Raw genomic sequence first — 20697 nt, 5'->3', positions numbered from 1 at the left:
TTCATGCATGGTGCTTTTGATATCATATCTAAGAAATATTTGCCTAATTCACTATCAGAAGATTCTCTCCAAGGTTTTCCTCTAGAAATTTTATAGTTCAGGGTTTTTACACGCAGGTCTATTAAGTTATTACACTTAGGTCTATTATTTTGAATTATTTTGTATATGGTGCAAAGTATGATTCAAAGTTCATTTTTTTTTTTGCATATGGGTATGAATTTTCTCAGAATTATATGTTGAAAAGATTATCCTTTCTCCACTGACTTGCTTTTGCACCTTTGTTGAGAATAAGTTGTCCATATATAAGTGAGTTGATTTCTGGAATCTTTATTCTGTTCTATCGATTTCTCTATCTTGTTGCCAATAGCACATTGTAGTAATTTTACTATGTGCAATATCCAAAATTATACACAAAATTTTAGAAATAATAAGTCAGCAATGTTTTTAGATATAAGATTAATATAGAAAAATTGCATTCTTTTATTTCAGCAACACTCCAATAGAAAAAAATTTTGAATAAAAAAGCACAATTTCCAATAACAACAAAACTACAAAGTACTTAACATTTAACAAAAGATATGTAAGACCGTTAAAGAGAAAATTATAAAACTTTATTGAAAGATTTATAAAAAGATCTGAATAAATGAAGATATATGTAATATTTTGAATGGGAAGATTCAATAAAATGAAAATGACAACTCTTGCCAAATTAACCCACAAATTTCATGCAAAATCTCAAAGGGCTTCCTGCAGAACATATCAGGATGATCTTACATGAAAGAGTAAAGACAAAAATACCCCAAAAAAGTTTAAGATGTTTATTAGGAAGCACTATCCCTACTAGATACCAACATTTACCATAAATATTTAATAATTAAAGCAATATGATAGTGGCAAAGAGAAAAATCAACTAAGAAATAGAGAATGTGGAAAAAGAACCACACATACACGGAAAACATGGTATATAATCGATGTGGCATTATAGATCACAAGGAAAGTATGGGCAACTACAAAAAGTGTAGGGACAAATGACAATCCATATGGAAAACGATAATATTGGATCCTTATCTCACATCATACACAAAATATATATATAGGTGGATTAAATATCTAAATAGGAACAGTAACGCTGATGAAGAAAACAAAGGAGAATCTCTCTTTACACTGAGGTAGAGGAAAGTTTCTTAAAGTACAAAAAGGACAAGCCAGAAAGGAAAATTTTGTCAATTTTGTGTGTGTGTGTGTGAGGAAATTCGGCCTGAGCTAACATCCAATGGCAATCTTCCTCTTTTTGCTGAGGAAGAATGGCCCTGGGCTAACATCCATGCCCATCTTCCTGTACTTTATATGGGATGCTGCCACAGCATGGCTTGACAAGCAGTGTGTCACTCCACGCCAGGGATTTGAACCTGCGAACCCTGGGCTGCCCAAGCAGAACGCACAAACTTAACCACTACACCACCAGGCCAGCCCCAAAACTTTGTTAAATTTAATTGCATGCACATTTTAAATTTCCTTGTGGAAAGAAAAAAATCAAACAACACAGTAAATCAAGTAAAAATACAAGCCACAGACTGGGAAGATATCTGCAATCTATATAACTAATAGATGTTTTACATTCAAAATATATGGAGAACTACCTATCAATAAGAAAAAGATAAATTATCTGAAAAGTGGGCAAAATATACAAATAAGTAATTTATTCAAATGTCTAATAAACATAAAAAATGGTGTTTCATATCACTAGTAATTAGTGACTTCCAGAGCAACAACATATGGGGTGGAAGACATAAGCTAAAGAACAAGAAAGAATGCTTATGAGCTGAAAATAACTGATTATGCCTTTTAGGGGAGTTTGAATACTCCCAACAGTAGAGTCAATGTTAATACATCCTAAATTATTACGGTCAATATGGCCTTATTATTTTGCTCCTATAGGCTGATAACGACTGGAAAAACTCTACTTACACGTGTAGAGTTCATAAGTGAAAACTAAAACTATTATCAATATAAGGAATACATTTGACATACTTGGAATGATAAAGCCACCCAAAAGTCTCAGTCCTACTGATGAAAGGAAGGGGGGAAATGGATATTTGTTGAGTATCTACAATATGCTAAAGAGTCAATTCAGCATGTTTCCCACTTCTCTATAAGAATTTTGTCTTCGTATAACTTTTTCGTATAATAACATAATCACATGTTAATACAGTTCATATAGGAGAAAATTAAGGCTCAGTTATTTCTCTGAAGTTTTGTTTTTATCTTATAAATGTTGAATTTGCATTTTATCCCATTATATCTGCTAACTTAAAAAATATTTTACAGTATTTGTCATATGGTAAAATTTTTACCCAAAGAAAATGCATTCAGATCTATTTAGTAGCCTCATGACCCCTGGAGTACACACACTCTGTAGTATGAGAAGCATGATATTGTACCACGCATAATAACTAATCACCGGATAGCACCTTACAGTTTACAAAGAGCTACATAGAGCCTGCAAGATGGAAAAGAAAGGAAACACTCAGGGAGCACCTATTTACCTCTGAAATGAAGATGTTAATTCCTACCTTTCAGGGTTGCTTGGAGGACAGAGGGTGTAAATACTCAGCGTGGTGTGCCTGACATGCATCAGTTTTCATTTATGATAATCTCCCAATTATTATAGATTAAATCAGGTATCTGAAGTGGAATAACTCAGCTAAGGCCACACAGATACTAAAAGCATGTAAGAAGGTCTGAACTCAAGACTTCTGAATCCAGACCCTCTGCTCTTTCTATTGCCAATTGCCTTCTTACTGTGCAGAGTGTGGAATGAGTCCCTGTTTGAAAAAAAAAAAAAGGCTGTGAGTTGGAAGCTACCTATCTTCCAAATATCTAGCCCTCTTATAATTCCAATACTAGCTATTATTTTCTTTGCCTAAATATTTTACTTCTCTTCACCCAGAATATCTACACAGCTTGCTCCCCCACTCTATTTAGATTTCTGCTCAACTGTCCCATTCTAAGTTCTAAGCTCAACCTTTCCTGGGCACATTTTGTAAAACAGTACGTGGCTCTTACTCTCTATTACCTCACACTGTTAGGTTTCCTTCATAGCACTCATCTACTTGACATTGTAGTATATACTCTGTTGCTGTTTGTTTAATTTTTAGTCCTCAGCCTCCACCATAATGGAGCTTCTGTGTGGGCAGGAACTTTTGCTGTTCATTGCTGCATTCCTACGTCCTAGAATAGTATCTGGCACACAATTAGGTATTCAAAAGACATTTGTTGAATAAATATTTATTGAATTAACTCTCTAGAAATTCTCTGTCTAAAAATTCAGCTTATCACTTACTGTCTACTATATATTCTATGCATTTTACTCATTTTCTTTATTTGTCTCCACCCACTAGAATGTAAGCTCCTTAAAGGTAAGGATCTTTGTCTATTTCGTTTCCTGCTGTACTCCCAGCATCTAGAACAGTGACTGGCACAGATCATAGTATTAGTGATTACTTTAGTATAAATTAATTAACTAATTTAATCTACACAACAATGCCCCAACGCAGATATTATCATCTCCATTTTACAAACCAGGAAATTACAGATCAGAGAAACTACATAACTTGTCCAAGAATACACAGACAGTTAAGTGGCAGAGACTGGATTAATTCACATCTCTTTGATTACAAAAGCCATGCTCTTTCTACCATGGCATGCTGCCTTTAAGAAGAAAAAGGTTCCTGGTTTGTGTGTGGTCCAACACAGATGCAGATGCGTGGATTTTGTGCCCTCTCAAGTTCCCTTCTGGCCAAAGAACCATATTCCCCACGGTGGATATAAATTTTTCTCAATGTGACATACTTTTATTTTGGATCTTGAGTTTGCAGGATATATATGAGGGCCTTAAGGAACTGCAAACAGAAATGACAGTGTGAAAGAGGAGAGGTTGGAAGTCAGGGACATTGATCCACAGGCAACTGAATAATAATTGAAGGTGAAAGAGACAGAGAGAGATGGAGAAAGAATGAATTATTTTAGGTTTCTAGTTTGAAAAATTAAGTGGTAAATGAAAATAAGGGAGGAGAAATAAATTTACCACGGACTAAGAGGTGTGCATGGGAGAAGTTTTGATACACTGCGTTGAGATGCCCTTAGGACTTGAGGGTTGAGATATCCAAGTACCATTTGGTTCATGATCCAACTCATTATGACCCTTCCCAGGTAAGGTGCTCCTCATTTTGATTACCTGTCCTGTTCCCCTGGTTCTCTATTTTCCCGTTTCCCTAATTCACTGTCATTAGTTCTGATTCAGCTTCCTAACAACTTGGCTGTCATAAATTCAGCGGGCTTAAGATTCTGAAGAACGCAGACTGAAGCAGAGGGAGGAGCAGGGAGAGGCAAGCTGAGGTGAAGTTGAAGTTAGGGCCACTGACTCAGTAGGAGGGCTCATTCTTCTGGAGGCAGTCGGCATTCCAGGGCACTGTGTCCAAAGAGACATGGCAAAAAGAAGTTTGGTTCAGGATATACCAGTAACTGAGACAATCCAATGTGGCAGGAAGTGATGAGAATTTAAACCAAGAGTCTAGGCAGGACATAGAACTCGGAGTCAGGTGGAAATCTGGGTCATTCTTCAAGCCATCTGACCTTTCATGGAAGGATCTTACTTAGCAGCAGGTATAGGAGAATCCAGGTTGTGAGTAAAGGGGGTCAGAATCAAAGACTTTGCCAAGCAAGTTAAGGTTTACAGAATTTCATTCTCAGGAGGATGAAACGTATAGCACGGAAACAGAGGCAGGCACTTGGTTGTAACCAAGTCAAACTCAGCTGGGGAGGAGGGATAGGAAGGGAGGAGAAAATGTCAGCACGGTTAGCATGTGTCTTACTGGATCTACGACAGCAAGAAAAAATGACAAATTCTACACTCCTCTGGTGAGTGAGCTAACCCATGGTTACTCCATGCCATGGGCACAACTGGCGTAAAAATCTGGTGGGGTTCAGCATTAGAGGAAATGACTACAACCAAAGGACTCCAGTTTGCAGGTTAACATCATTCTTTGGCTTTGACAATTTAGGTGAATAATATTCTCTCCAAACTTTAGGTTTGGCTTTTATTCCTCAAACACACACACACACACACAAACATGCACATACATCCAATCACTCTCTTGTTTATGCAAGCTTGGAAGAAAGATTTTTTTGTCTATTTTTTTTAATTCAACAAATATTTAAGAAATACCTTACATGTATCTATATGGTTCTGGGCACTGTGAATAAACAAATAAGCAAAAGAGACAAAAAAGAATCTCTGCTCCCAGAGAGCTTCTTTTGGTAGTAGGAGAAACATAAAAATCAATAAATAAACAAGTATATAAAAATACTTTAGATGATGATAAGTGCTATGGAGGAAAATAAAGCAGAGAAGAGTGTGCAGCAATGGGGGTGGAGTTGCTAACCTAAAGAGAGTCGTCAGGAAAGGTAGAGACCAGAAAGTGAAATGTAAAATTTAAGCAGATGACTGAGGAGGACAGGAAGCAAACCAGCAGCTACTAGAGCAAATGAGGCTCTAAGAAGAGAGAACAGAAAGTGCTGGGGCTGAGACAAGAGTGTTTCTGGAACATTTAAGGAATGTTAAATCAGTGTGGCTGAAGAGGAGGGACAAAGGGGAGGGGTATATGGAGATAAAATCAGAGAGGAAGACTTAACCAGATCATGTCCAGCCTAGTAGGCAACTTGCTGTGAGTGAAATTAGAGGGTTTTGAGCAAAGTAGTGCAGCATATATATGACTTACATTTTTAGCACATCACTCTGGCTACCTGAATGAAAATATATTGAAGAGCAGCAAGGATGGAAGCAAGACCAGTTAGGAGGCTAATGTTATAATGCAGGTGAGAGGTGAAGGTGCCCTGGTCTAGGAGAGTAGGAGTAGAGATAGAAGAAGAAAAATATATACTTGATTTATAGCAAATGGGATTCACTGGTAGATTGGATTTAGAGTGTCAAAGAGAGTTAAGAAAAACACCTAGATTTTTGGACTGAGCACCTGGAAGAATCAATTTGCTATTGGTACTGAGAAGGGTAAGGATGTCAGAGGAGCAGATATGGAGTGTGTTAGGGGCAAGTTCAGGAATTTGGGTTTGAACATGTTAAGTCTGAGATGCCTATTAGAGCTTCAAAAGCAGATTTCAGGCATGCAGGTAGAGTTCAGGAGAGGTAAACTGGGGAGTCATTAGCACACAGGTAGTAGTTGTTAAAGCCAGAAGGATGAAGGACTTCACTAGGGGAGGGAGGGTGGAGAGAAAGGGGAAATCCATGCTAAGAATGGGGCCACTTCAATGTTTAGAGTATGAGGGATGAAGGTTGCCCAGCCACAGAGACTGTAAGGAAGTGGCTGGCAAAGGAGGATGAAAACCAGGTAAAGAGGGTTAAAAGAAGATAATTCTTAGGGAGATAAAGGGATCAACCGGGTCACACGTTTCTGATGTGCCAGATAACTGAGGACTGCAGAAATGACATAGAATTAGCAGTGTGGCATCACTGGTGGCATTGACAAGAGCAGTTTAGACGTAGTGCTGGAGAAAAGGGAGAATACAAGTAAAAACCAATCCTTTTGCTGTAAAGGCGCCAGAGAGATGTGGTGGAAGCTGAAGCGACATGTGGGGTTGGGAGAGGTTCCTTCTGTTGGTTTGCTTGCTTTTATAACATGGGAGAAATTACAGAATTTTCATGCTGATGAGAATGATCTAGTAGTGAGTGAAAACTGGTGATGCAGAAGAACAAGAAGAAAATCGCTTAAGAAGTGATACTTTAGAATGATTACTCTTTGAGACATACCCTTTGAAACAAAGGAAGCCCTGTGCGGCATCTGCTATGAAAGAATGGTGCCCACCTTCCTCACTCCAGGATTTCTGAATCCCCCAAGGATTTCAAACCATGTTAACTTGCTGCCTAAGGCAGCTATATAGTCAGACACAGCTATATAGTCAGACACAGACTCAAATACTGCCATTTACTAGCTATGGGACATCTGGAAAATTACAACCTTCCTAAAAGTGTCCATAACCTCAACTGCAAAATGGGAAAAATTTTATCATCTACACTGAAGGATTACTGTTAGAATAAGATGATTCCATGAAAGTCAGTCAAGAACTTGTAATAGAGCCTTGCAAAGAGCAATCATTCAAAGTTTGCTATCAGTATAAAAAATGATAGAAGTAGATACATAGTAGTAATATTTTGTGAGAAATAGTAGTTTTACCTGGGACGGGAAGTGGTATGCTGGATTTGGGACTGAAAAGAGAATGTGGGTGGATGTCTTTTTAAAAATGTTTTACCTAAGGATGGAGACTTTAAGAGGAGTATGGGGAAGGTGGAGGTACAAGGTTGGAAAGGAGAGGCTTTCCTGGCTAGAATGAGAGTTCTCGGGTAATGGATGATAAAGAAATGGCATGATCTTGAAATCATACCAGAAAAGCCCACTAGGACAAGATCTAAGGCTTCACAGTTGGGTCTGGGGTCAGGAATACGAGGCCCTGCACTGTGTAAGGAGAGGCATTCTTTTCTTTTTTTCTTTTTTTTGTTAGGAAGATCAGCCCTGAGCTAACATCCATGCTAATCCTCCTCTTTTTGCTGAGGAAGATGGGCTCTGCGCTAACATCTGTTGCCAATCCTCCTCCTTTTTTCTCCCCAAAGCCCCAGTAGATAGTTGTATGTCATAGTTGCACATGCTTCTAGTTGCTGTATGTGGGACGCAGCCTCAGCATGGCCAGAGAAGCAGTGTGTCGGTGTGCGCCCAGGATCCGAACCCGGGCCACCAGTAGTGGAGCGCACGTACTTAACCGCTAAGCCACGGGGCCGGCCCAGGAGAGGCATTCTTTCTTGGGAGATTCCCAAGTGCTATGTAGGGGCTTAAGTCAAGTAAAATGGGTCACTGCCCTGAAAGGTAACTTGAGGACCCCACCAGGGGAACTGTGGCATAAAGATCAGTCTTACAAATGGGGTGTTAGAGAAACCACCAGGGAGGCTGAAGCTTAAGAGGAACAAGACAGGTTCAGAGACACCAGGGGATGTGGCTTAAAGTGACAGTAAAACACAAGTGAATCCATCCTTTCACACCTTCTGCCCATTGGCTCAGGTTCAAGACATTTAGGGGTGAGAGGCATGTTTGTGTCTTTCCTCAGTCTTCTCTTCCTATGCAGAAACCGTTCAGTCTCGCCTCTCTAATCCAGCTCTAAAACGGTGCTTAGCTCTTGACCACTGGGGTGATCAACAAACTCGTGCCTGCTGCCTTCTCTTCAGAGATTTTAAACTAGTAGGGATGCGTAGGGGAGTAACCTGGATGACTTGTAAAGTTACATAGACTCTGGAACATCCAGAAAGCCTCACATATTCTTCTGATTAACACCTCCCCTTCACCCTGAGGCCCAATTGAGAATCTGAGACCAAAAGCTAGGAGAAGTGACAACTCAAGCTAGAACTGGGTGAGTTGGTTTTGTTTCCCTTTTACAACCACAGAAGAAAATTCCTGTAGCAGCTTGTAGCTGATTCATGCCACACAGTTACACTGAATCAAAGAAGGAAGTGACCAAGAAGCTGTGAAATGACAGCAGATGACTTATTAATATACTTTATAACTAAAGGACTTGGGGTATGATCTTTTTCGGGTATTAACAGACACACTAATCACAGAGGGCATCTAAAAGAACACATACAGTCCTCATTCCTATTCTAGAATCCTAGCCAAATTCAGAGCTTGAGGGCTTGATTCTAGCCAGCAATTGATTTGAGTATATCATCTCTTATTTATTAAATCAATAATTATTTATTGGGATTGGAACACCAGCAAGATAGCAGAATAGGAGACTCCTGAATTTCTCTCCTCCCATGGGAACACCAAATATACAGCTACATATGGATCAGTTCCCTCTGAGAGAAATCCAGAAATTAGTTGAGTGACTCCTACATATCTGTCAACTGAGAAAATACCAACATTGAAACAGGTAAGAAAAGCTGAGACATACATGTCCCATATTCTCCACCCCCGATACAGTGCCTTACAGTTGGGAGGGAATCCCTAACTCCCTAACTCCCAACTCCTTTCTTCCTGAGGAGTAGAGAGTTTGGACTACACATCTAGTGCCCCATCTTTTATGGCTGCCACACAATGGACTGGCTCACAAATCACCTACCTTGGAAAGCCAATAGGATTCTGGAAGGGATTTGATTGCATTGTTTCCCAACTCCTTCCCAAAGTTCAGGCTTCTAATTAGCCTGTTTCTGCAAGCTGACAGGGCACATCATTAGTAGTCCTCCGGGAGCCTGAACGGGCATATGGAAACTTCCTACATCTCCTACAGGGTCACCCAGCAATAAAACCAAGCCTCCATCTTCTCCTTGAAAGGAGTATATCCACACATCTAGCACCCAGACTTCTACAACTGCCACTCAAAGGACTGGCTCCTAAATCTTCTAGCTCTGGAAGCTGATGGAGCTTGGAATTCATGAGTCCCTTGGGGTCACAGAGACAAAGAGGCAGTTCTATATGGGTGCATAAGCACTCCTAGAAGCTATCCCCCTGGCTCAGCACAGAGTGAGTAGACAAAGATACCTAGCACTCAGTTTCTCCCTGATAGGGGGTAGACTGCATATGTAGTGTACTGACTTTCCCAGCTGCTGCCCAAAAGTTGGGTTTCCAATTGGCCTGCTTCTGGAAGCTAAAAGGGCAGGCAATACGTACTCCTCTGGGATCCTGAACAGACATGTGGGCATTTGCCCCACCTTTGGGGAACTGATGGAACTAGGCACACCCTAATCTCCTGCAAGCCAATGAGAGAAAAGACAACAGTTTGGACAAGTACAAAGGTTTGATGAACAACCAATAGCTCAGCCCAGGCTTATTGGTGAGGATCATTTCCTACACCAGGCCAGTATCTCCAGATTGGGAGAGGTGGCTGTTTTATCAAATGCACAGAAGCCAACACAGAGAGTCAAGGAAAATGAGAAACAAGGAAATATATTCCAAACAAAAGAACTAGATAAATCTCTAGAAACTGATGAAATGAAGATAAGTAATTGACCTGATAGAGAATTCAAAATAATGGTCATAAAGATGATCAGTGAGGTAAAGAAAGTAATGATGAACAAAGTGAAAATTTCAACAAAGAGAACATATAAAAAAAGTACCAACAGAAGTCATAGAGCTGAAGAAAACAACAACTGAATTAAAAAACTCAGTAGAGGAGTTCAACATCAGAAAGATCAAGCAAAAGAAAGGATCAGTGAACTTGAAGACAGGTCAGTGTAAATCAGCCAATCAGAGGAGCAGAAAGAAATAACATTGAAAAAAGTGAAGAGAACTTAAGGGACTTATGGAACATCATCAAGTGGAACACCATCAAGTCAAGCAACTTGTTACATACAAGGGAACCCTCAAAAGACTATCAGCAGATTTTCCAGGAGAAATCTTGCAGACCAGAGGGAGTGGGAAGATATATTCAAAGTGCTGTAGGAAAAAAAAAAAAAAAAAAAACTGCCAAAAAAGAATACTTTACACAGCAAAGCTGTCCTTCAAAAATGAAGTAAAGATAAAGATATTCCCAGAAAAACAAAACTGAAGGAGTTCATCACAACTGGATTGGCCTTACAAGAAATGCTAAAGGGAATTCTTCAGGCTAAAATAAAAGGATGCTGATTAGTAACATGAAAACATACCAAGGTATAAAACTCACTGGTAAAGGTAAACATATAGTAAAATTCAGAATATTCTAATCTTTCAATGGTGGTGTGTAAACCACTTATAACTCTAACATAAAGGTTAAAAGACAAAAGTTTTAAATACAAGTATGGCTACAATAATTTGTTAATTGATGCACAATATAAAAAGATGTAAATTGTGACATCAAAACTATTAAATATGGGATTGGGAAATAAAAGTGTAGAGCTTTTGTATGCAATCAAAGTTAAGTTGTTATCAGCTTAAAATAGACTGCTATAACTATAAGATGATTAATGTAAGCCTCATGGTAACTACAAAGCAAAAACCTATAGTAGATACACAAAAGATAAAGGATCAAAGCAGAAAATCATCAAATCACAAAGGAAGACAGAAAGAGAGAAAGAAAGGAACAAAGGATCTACAAACACCCAGAAAACAATGAATGAAATGGCAATTTTAAGCCCTTATGTACCAGTAATTACATTCAGTGTAAATGAACTAAATTCTCCAATCAAAAACATACAGTGTCTGAACTGATTACAAAAAAAACCAAGAAGACAGAACTACATGCTGACTACAACCGACTAGCTTCAGTTTAAGCACACATATAGACTGAAAGTGAAAGGAAGAGGAAAGATATTCCATGAAAATGGTAACCAAACAGAACAAGAGTTGCTATACTTTATCAGGAAAAAAATAGACTTTAAGTCAAAGCCTGTAACAAGAGACAAAAAAAGCTCATTATGTTATATTAAAGGGGTTAATTTATCAAGAGTATATAACAATTGTAAATATTTATGCACCCAATATCAGAGCACCTAAATATATAAAGCAAATGTTAACAGATCTGAAGGAAGAAATAGACAGCAATATAATAATAGTAGGGGTTTTCAACAATAGATAGATGATCCAGACAGAAACTCAATAAGGAAACATTATACTTGAACTACACATTAGACCAAATGGACCTAACAAACCTATACAGACCATTTCCATCCAACAGCAATAGAATACATATTTTTCTCAAACATGCATGGAACATTCTCCAGGATAAATTACATGCTAGGCTACAAAACAGGTCTTAACAAATTTAAGAAGACTGAAATTATACTAAAGATCTTTTCTGACCACAGTGGTATGAAACTACAAATCAGTAACAGAAAGAAAACTGGAAAAGTCACAAATATGTGGAGATTAACCATCATGCTTCTGAACAACCAATGGATCAAAGAAGAAATCAAAAGGGAAATCAAAAAGTATCCCAGAAGAAATGAAAATAGAAACACAACATACCAAAACCTATGGGAGGGCCGGCCCTGTGGCTTGGTGGTTAAGTGCGCGCGCTGCGATGCTGGTGGCCCGGGTTCGGATCCCGGGTGCGCATCAAGGCACCACTTCTCCGTTCATCCTGAGGCCGAGTCCCACATACAGCAACTAGAAGGATGTGCAGCTACGACACACAACTAACCACTGGGGCTTTGGGGGGAAAAATAAAATAAAATAAAATCTTCAAAACCTATGGGATGCAGCAAAAGCAGCTCTAAGAGGAAGTTTATAGTGATAGACACCTACATTAAGAAAAAAGAAAGACCTCAAATAACCAATCTAAATTTACATGTCAAGGAAAAACAAAAAAATTATAAACTAAGCCCAAAGTTAGTAAAAGAAAGGAAATAACAAAGATCAGAGCTGAAATATATGAAATAGATACTAGAAAAACAATAGAAAAGATCAACGAAACTAAGAGTTGGTTTTTTGAAAAAATAAAATTGACAAACCTTTAGCTATACTAACTTAGGCAAAACGAGAGAAGACTCAAATAAATAAAATTATAAACGGAAAAGGAGACATTACAACTAATACCATGGAAATACAAAGGATTCTAAGAGACTACTATGAGCAATTATATGCTAACAAAATGAAAAATCTAGAAGAAATGGGTAAATACCCAGAAACATAAAACTACCAAGACTAAATCATGAAGAAATAGAAAATTTGAACAGACCAAAAATGCATAAGGAGATTGAATTGCCAGCAAAAATCTGCCAACAAAGAAAAGTCCAGCACCAGATGGCTTCACTGGTGAATTCTACCAAGCATTTAAAAAATTAATTCCAGTCCTTCTCAAACACTTCCAAAAAATTGAAGAGGAGGGAACACTTCCAAACATTTTATGAGGCGAGCATTTTCCTGATACCAAAATCAGATAAGGACATTACTAGAAAAGAAAATTATAGACCAATATCCCTGATAAACATAGATGCAAAAAAAAGCCTTAACAAAATATTAGCAAACTGAATTCAACAGTACATTAACAGGATCATACACTGTGATCAGGTGGGATTTATCCCTGAGATGCAACAATGGTTTAACACACACTAGTCAATAAATGTGATACACCACATTAATAAAAGGAAGGATAAAAATCATATGAACATCTCCATAGATACTGAAAAAGTATTTGACAACTCTTAATAAAGTGGGTAGAGAAGGAACGTACCTCAACACAAAAAAGGCCATAGATGACAAACTCCCAGTTAACATCATAGTCAATGGTGAAAAGCTGAAAGCTTTCCCTCTAAGATCAGGAACAAGACAAGGTTGCCCACTCCTACCACTCCTATTCAATATAGTGCTGGAAGTCCTAACCAGAGCTATTAGGCAAGAAAAGGAAAAAAAAAAAGACATCCAAATCGAAAAGGAAGAAGTAAAACTGTTTCTGCTTGCAGATGACACGATCTTACATATAGAAAACCCTAAAGATTCCACAAAAAGACCCATTAAAACTAATAAACGAATTCTGTAAAGTTGCAGGATACTAAGCCAACACACAAATATCAGTTGATTTCTATACAATAACAATGAACTCTCTAAGGAAAAAAATAAGAAAACACTCCTATTTAAAATAGCATCAAAAAGTATAAAATACTCAGGAATATATTTAACCAAGGAGGTGAGAGATCTATACACTAAAAACTATTACTTTGATGAATGAGATTGGAGAAGACACAAATAAAATAGAAAGATATTCTGTGTTCATGGATTAGAAGATTTAATATTGTTAATATGTTCATAATACCGAAAGCAATCAACAGATTCAACACAATCTCTTTCAAAATTCCAATGGCATTTTTCACAGAAATAGAAAAAACAACCCTAAAATTTGTACGGAACCACAAGAGACCTTGAATAGCTAAAGCAATCTTGAGCAAGAAGAGTAAACCATCACGCTTCCTGATTCAAACTACATCACAAAGCTATAGTAATCAAAACAGTACGGTACTGGCATAAAAACAGACATAGATCAATGAAACAGAACAGAAAGCCCAGAAATAAACCCATGCATAAATAGTCAACTAATTTTTGACAAAGATGTCAAGAATACACAATGGGGAAAGGACAGTCTCTTCAATAAATGGTAATGGGAAAACTGGACAGCCATACGCAAAAGAATGCAATTAGACCCTTATGTTACACTGTACACAAAAATCAACTCAAAATGGATTAAAGACTTAGACGTAAGACCTGAAATTATAAAACTCCCAGAAGGAAACATAGGAACAGCTCCTTGACATTGGTCTCGGCAATGATTTTTTTGATCTAACACCAAAAGTACAGGCAACAAAAGTGAAAAATAAATAAGTTGCACTACATCAAACTAAAAAGCTTCTGCACAGCAAAAGAAAAAAATTTACCAAAATGAAAAGACAACCTACAGAATGGGAGAAAATATTTGCAAACTATATATTCAGCAAAGAATTAATATCCAAAATATATAAGGAACTCTTACAACTCAATAGGCAAGAAAAAAACAAAAACAAAAAACAAATAACCCAATTTAAAAAATGGGTAAAGAACCTGAATAGATATTTTTCAAAAAAAGACATATGAACGGCCAATAGGTATATGAAAAGATGCTCAATATCACTAATCTCAGGGAAATGCACATCAAAATCACAATGAGATGTCACTTCACACCTGTTAGGATGTCTATTATCAAAAAATACAAGCAGTAACAAAGGCTGGAGAGGATTTGGAGAAAACATAACCCTCGTACACTGTTGGTGGGAATGTAAACTGGTATGGCCATCACGGAGAACAGTATGAAGGTTCTTCAAAAAGTTAAAAATAGAATTACCATGTGATCCAGCAATCCCACTTCTGGATATACATTCAAAGGAAATGAAATCACTATCTCAAAAAGATCCCTGTACTCTCATGTTCACTGGAGCATTATTCACAATAGCCAAGACATGGAAACAACCTAAATGTCTTTCAACAGGTGAATGGATAAAGAAGTTGTGGTATATATACAATGGAATATTATTCAGCCATAAAACAAGAAGGAAATCCTGACATTTGCAACAACATGGATAAACCTGGAGGGCACTAGGCTGAGGGAAATAAGCCAGAAAGAGAAGGACAAATACTGCATGGTGTCACTTACATGTAAAATCTAGAAAAATTTTTAAAAGTCAAACTCACAGAAATATAGAGTAGAATAGTGGTTGCCAGGGGCAGGAGGGTGGGAGAAATGTGGTAATGGTGGCCAAAGGGTACAAACTTTCAGTTATAAGATAAACAAGTTCTGAGCATCTAATGTACATCATGATGACTATAGTTAATAATACTGTACAGTCGTGCATTGCTTAATGATATGGATACATTCTGATAAATGTGTCATTAGACAATTTAATCTTTACACGAACATCATAGAGTGTACTTATACAAACCTAGATGGTATAGACTGCTAGACACCTAGGCTATGTGATACTAATTTTATGGGATGACCACAGTATATGCAGTCTGTTGTTGACTGAAACATCGTTATGTGGCACATGACTGTATTGTATACTTGAAATTTGCTAAGAAAGTATATTTTAAGCATTTTCACAGACACACAAAAAAAACACAACCTTGTAAGGTGATAGATGAGTTAATTAACTTGATTGAGGTAATTATTTCACAATGTATACATACATCAAATCATCACGTTGAACACTTTAAATACATTACAATTTTATTTGTCAATTCTACCTCAATACAGCTGGAAAAAAATATTTACTGAATACCTAATATGATTTATTAGACTCTGGGAATACAAAAATTAATAAGACAAGGTCCCAGATGCTGAGTGGCTTTGCCAAGTTATGGAAATAGACATGTATTTTAATAATTAGAACACTGCATGATGATGAGTGTTATAATTAAAGCATGCTCAAGGTGCTATGGGAGGAAGAACACTAAACTTGGGTAATCAGCCAAGAGCTGCAGAACCTCCTTCATCTTCTGCTGCATGGCTCATTCCCACACTCCCTCCCGACGTCAGCTCAAATAACACCTTATCAGTGAGATCCTCTCTTACCAGCATGTTGGCTACCCCTTCCTCATATTATTTTTCCTGACACATAGCACTGACCAACATCTGACATACTATACATTTCACTTGTTTGTTTGTTCTCTGACTCCCACTCCAAAAGTGTAAGCCCTGTGAGGGCAGGGATTTCTGCTACCTGCTTACTGTACCCACTGCACCTTAAACAGTGCCAGGCATGTAGAAGGTACTCAAAAATGTCTGTTGAATGAATGAATGAGTGAAACCCACAAAGGCTAAAGAGTACCAAAGAGAAGACAACAACATACCAGAATTAATAACACATTTTGGGAAGGTGGAAAGTGGATAGATGTGGGATAACCGACTTGGTTAATGGGAGAAAGCTCTCTATTGAGGGATACCCCAATAAGATCCGATTATGTGGGGCCAGACTGGTGGCACAGCAGTTAAGTGCGTGCGCTCCACTTCGGTGGCCCGGGGTTCACAGGTTCGGATCCCGGGTGCGCACCGACGCACCGCTTGTCAAGCCATGCTGTGGCAGCATCCCATATAAAGTAGAGGAAGATGGGCACGGATGTTAGCCCAGGGCCAATCTTCCTCAGCAAAAAGAGGAGACTTGGCATCGGATGGTAGCTTAGGGCTGATCTTACTCACACATAAAAAAAAAAAAAAAAAAAAAAAGAACCGATTATGTTCATACCACACCATCCCGGAGAGGCTTAGTGATTTGAGCCTTCAGGTTCCATGAAAAGTGGGTTGAGGGGTGAAGGTGGGAACAAGCACATTTATTGAAGGTCACATGAGGAACAGGCACACTCCTGCATCCTGAGCAGCCAGGTGAGTACTCATCCTCCAGCTTTAGTTTCCCAAGAAATGAAATCAGAGCATTACCAGATGGCACAACACCAGGAACAGAAGATGGGGTGGAGACAACATGCTGAAAAACAAAGTTTAAGTAAAAGTCTACACAGACAGAAGTGGGATTGCCAAGCCCTTTCCTCCTTGATTCTTGGAGTACTGACAGCCAGGTTTATGTGACAGGCAGAAGACTGGAGCATCCCATAATATTAACTGACTCAAGAAGAGAAAAATCCCTATAGTTACTGACATTTTGGGTCCCCCAACACAAAGATCTAGGCCTTTTCCAATTAATCCTATAACGAAACCAATCTATAAATAAACCTGGTCCACACACAAAGAATTCCAATCAGTTTGTGTGTGTGTGTGCTCTTTCATTCTTAAATATGAGTAAACAGACATGAATTACATCCAGGAAAACCTCTAACCTAAAAGAAGAAAACAAAACACACAGAAAAAGGAACTTAAACAGAGACAAAGCTGGGGGCAGAAGGAAAAAAAAAATATATATATATATCATCAGAGAGATAAGAGAAGGCATTGCATCAATGAACCAAAAGATAATAGTAACAAATGTGTAAAATGAACAACAGAAGAGTTTTTAGAGATGTATTTCCTAAATGTGATAGCAGAAAAAATTTAAAGTTAATAGAGTGGTGGAGGATAAAGTTGAAAAATTCTTTTTAAAAGTGTATCTAGAAGATAATGAAATGGGAAAAAAGGAGAGAAAAGAGAACAAATTTAGAGGTTTATGCCAGGATGGATAATAACCAGCTAGTAAGTGCTCGAGCAAGAGCAAACAAAGAAAATGGAGGAAAGGTGGTTATCAAAGAAATAATATCTCGTTTGATCAATGGGGGACAATGTATCCAAAAGTACATCATTTTGAAACTACAAAATACCAAGGAGAGAGGAGATCTTAAATGTTTCCAGTGAAAAAATAGATCACATCCAAAGGTTAGGAGGAAAAATGGCATTGGCCTTCTTGACAGCAGCACCAAAAGCTAGAAGACAGTGGAGCAATTCCTTTAACACTGAAAGGAAAACAATTTTCAGCCTGGTCTTCTATACCCAGCTGATAATTAATTTCATGTTGGTGTAAGGAAGGAAGAACATTATTCAGGGAATCCCCAGGATGAGGGTGAAGAGAAGTCCCTGAACCTTGACCTATGCATGGCCAGAGAACAGTTTGTCCAGACTGAAGCCAGAGGACAGAAAATTCAGGAAGGACTAGTCCCAAAGGAAAGAGCGCGTGTGGTACATGTGTGTGTGCTGGCAGTGGTAAGTGGTTATTGATAAAGTATCTGAATTTATTTTGAGGATAATTTTACAATTTTGGCAGTTTAGAAAGAATTAGTGAAAAGGACATAAATATTGAACAAACTATTGAAGTGTCATTGACCTCAGAAAAAAAAATTTAAAGATGCATCAGAAAGGAAGTGAAAACGTAATACACTACATGGCTTAACTGTGAGTTTTATTTACATAGTCATAGCCACATCAAACACCAAACATTGATTTAGCCAAAAATTGTGAAATGACTGTATTGGGAAAATGGGAGGAGGGAATCACATGTATTTGTGACATGTGGGGCTCTCACGATGTACAAAAAGAGTGTGAGAAAACTAAATTTTCATCTTCTATTGCAGAAAATCAACAGATAACGGAATGGCTAAAACTGAAAACTAGGAATAAAACAAATTATTAGAAGAGGCTAAAAGTAGTTGTCTGTGGTGAGTGAGAAGGGAGTGGGCAAGGGTGAGGGGGCTCCTTTTTATCATCCTTGCAATACTGTTTGAATCTTGATCTATAGTAATATATGAATTTGATGACAACAAAGATTAAATTTAAAACATAAGGGGCTCTACAAGATGCTCACTAAAGTACCTTCCCACTTGGTCATCTAAGGATCTATATTTTACATAAAATTCCAAATATAACCTACCATAAAATATAATAGTATTTCAGAAGTAGAATTAATTACTTCCAGCTGAGAGAATTTGAGAAGGATCCATTAGGAATAAAAAGCACTTGGGCTGGTCCTGTCAGAAAGAACCAGATTTTAATAAGTGGGAACACAAAAAGTGGAATCCCAGGCCAACAGAATGGAATAGTCAATACTTCACGGACTGTCCACTTAAGAGTCAATACTTCGTCTGTTCCCTAAGGTTCCTGATTGCCTCTGGCGCAGACAGCTAACCTTTATCACTCAGCCACTACGTGCTAGATCCTTTCCACAGCTTATCTCACGTAACCTCACAGCAAAGTCCGTGTGGTAAATATATTAACCACACCTCATAGATGAGGGAACTGAAATTGAGAGAGTTAAGTCACTTGCTCAAGGATACCCAGCTGGTATGTAGCAGAAACAGAATTTAAACTCAATTGTTTTCTGCTAAAATGCCCATTCTCTTTCCATTACTCTGCCCTGCCTTCTTGGAATACTTGGACATAAATTATATACTTGATATACTAATATACAGAAACCCTTATTAGGAGTACAGACAGATCAAATAAACAAACCCACAGGGGCAAGTTTTGCATGCCCCGAACTCCACCCATTTCTGGTTCTTTCTCACCGCATCCTTCCCTGCACCTCTTACACAGATCAACACACAGCTAAACTTTCTACCAGCGAAGGAGCAACAATCTTGAATTCTCAAACAATCTCAAGATTCTTACTGCAAACAACAGAATCTACTGGTTATTTTTTAATTTTATTTTTAAAAAAATTTTTGTACAGTGTGATTTTTTTAAGTGTACATGATTTAATAAGCATATACAAAGGGGCTTTATTAAAGAATATTAACCTATCTGATTATTGTGAAGGCTGAAGGAGTAAAGTCAAGTCTAGGCTCACAGAAAAAAAAACACCATCAGACTTTCCAAACACCCTTCCCCCACCCACACGCACACACTGCAAACCAGGCAGTAAAACTGCTCCGAATAAGTAAGCTTAGTGCTCTGTAACACACACAAGATAACAAGACCTGAGTTCACTTTAATCGCAAAATCTACAGTATTAATGCCACTTCCATATCAGGAATTCAACCTTGCAATTACTGCTGTCACCTAAAACCCAGACACCTCTGAAGCCGGCTATATCAGCAAGATGGAAGCCCCATGTAGACCTGGTTCTCGTGTTGATGATTTCCAAATCAAGCTCACCCAGAAGCACGTGACAGGGCAAGCCTACGCACACATGTCCATCTGGGCTGCAAGAGAAACTGAGAGTTTGACTTCTGATTTGGGGAGGTGGGCATTGTTACATGTGAATTATTTAGAAGATGTTGGGCACCCACGAATATGACATATGTCTACCATAAACCCATTCAAAAGAGATGAGTCAAGAATTACTCCTAGATTTCCGGCTTAGGAAAGTAGGTGAATGACGAGGTCATCTAAAGAGAAAGGGAGCACTGGAGAAGGAGTACGTGAGGGTAGATAAAGAGAGTGTGGCTTTAGTGCATAAAGCAATGAGTTTGAGGTGCCTACAAGGTATGTGAATGGAGATGTTCAATTGAATATACGAGCCTGGACCTTAGATGAAAGGTCAGAACTCCAGATAATAATGTGTACCGCGTCAGAACTGATGCTGTAGAACAGGATGAGACTGTCAGGACGGGGCTCACTGAGTGAGAAGAGGGTGAGTCTTGGAGCTATGTGGAGTTCAGACAGTAAGTAGTGGGGCAGAAGAGGAAGAGTCAGTGAAGGAGACTTGCAAAGAAATGCCAGAGCAGAAGGGAAAAGCAGCAAGAGCTGGGGGGGTCCTGGAAGGCAGGACAGAGAGTTTCAAGAAGG

At 38.3% G+C, this 20697-nt stretch overlaps 1 protein-coding gene across 1 annotated transcript in view; it reads right to left on the bottom strand.

Annotated features, from left to right (window-relative positions):
* Positions 1-20697, bottom strand: part of AIM2 (absent in melanoma 2) — a 131463-nt gene that overhangs the window by 12739 nt on the left and 98027 nt on the right.

This window comes from Ceratotherium simum, chromosome 2 (assembly GCF_057802395.1).
Source record: "Ceratotherium simum simum isolate JZ-2026a chromosome 2, ASM5780239v1, whole genome shotgun sequence".
NCBI lineage: Eukaryota > Metazoa > Chordata > Mammalia > Perissodactyla > Rhinocerotidae > Ceratotherium > Ceratotherium simum.
The sequence above is the reverse complement of the archived record's forward strand: the minus strand, read 5'-3'. Positions and strand labels throughout refer to the sequence as shown.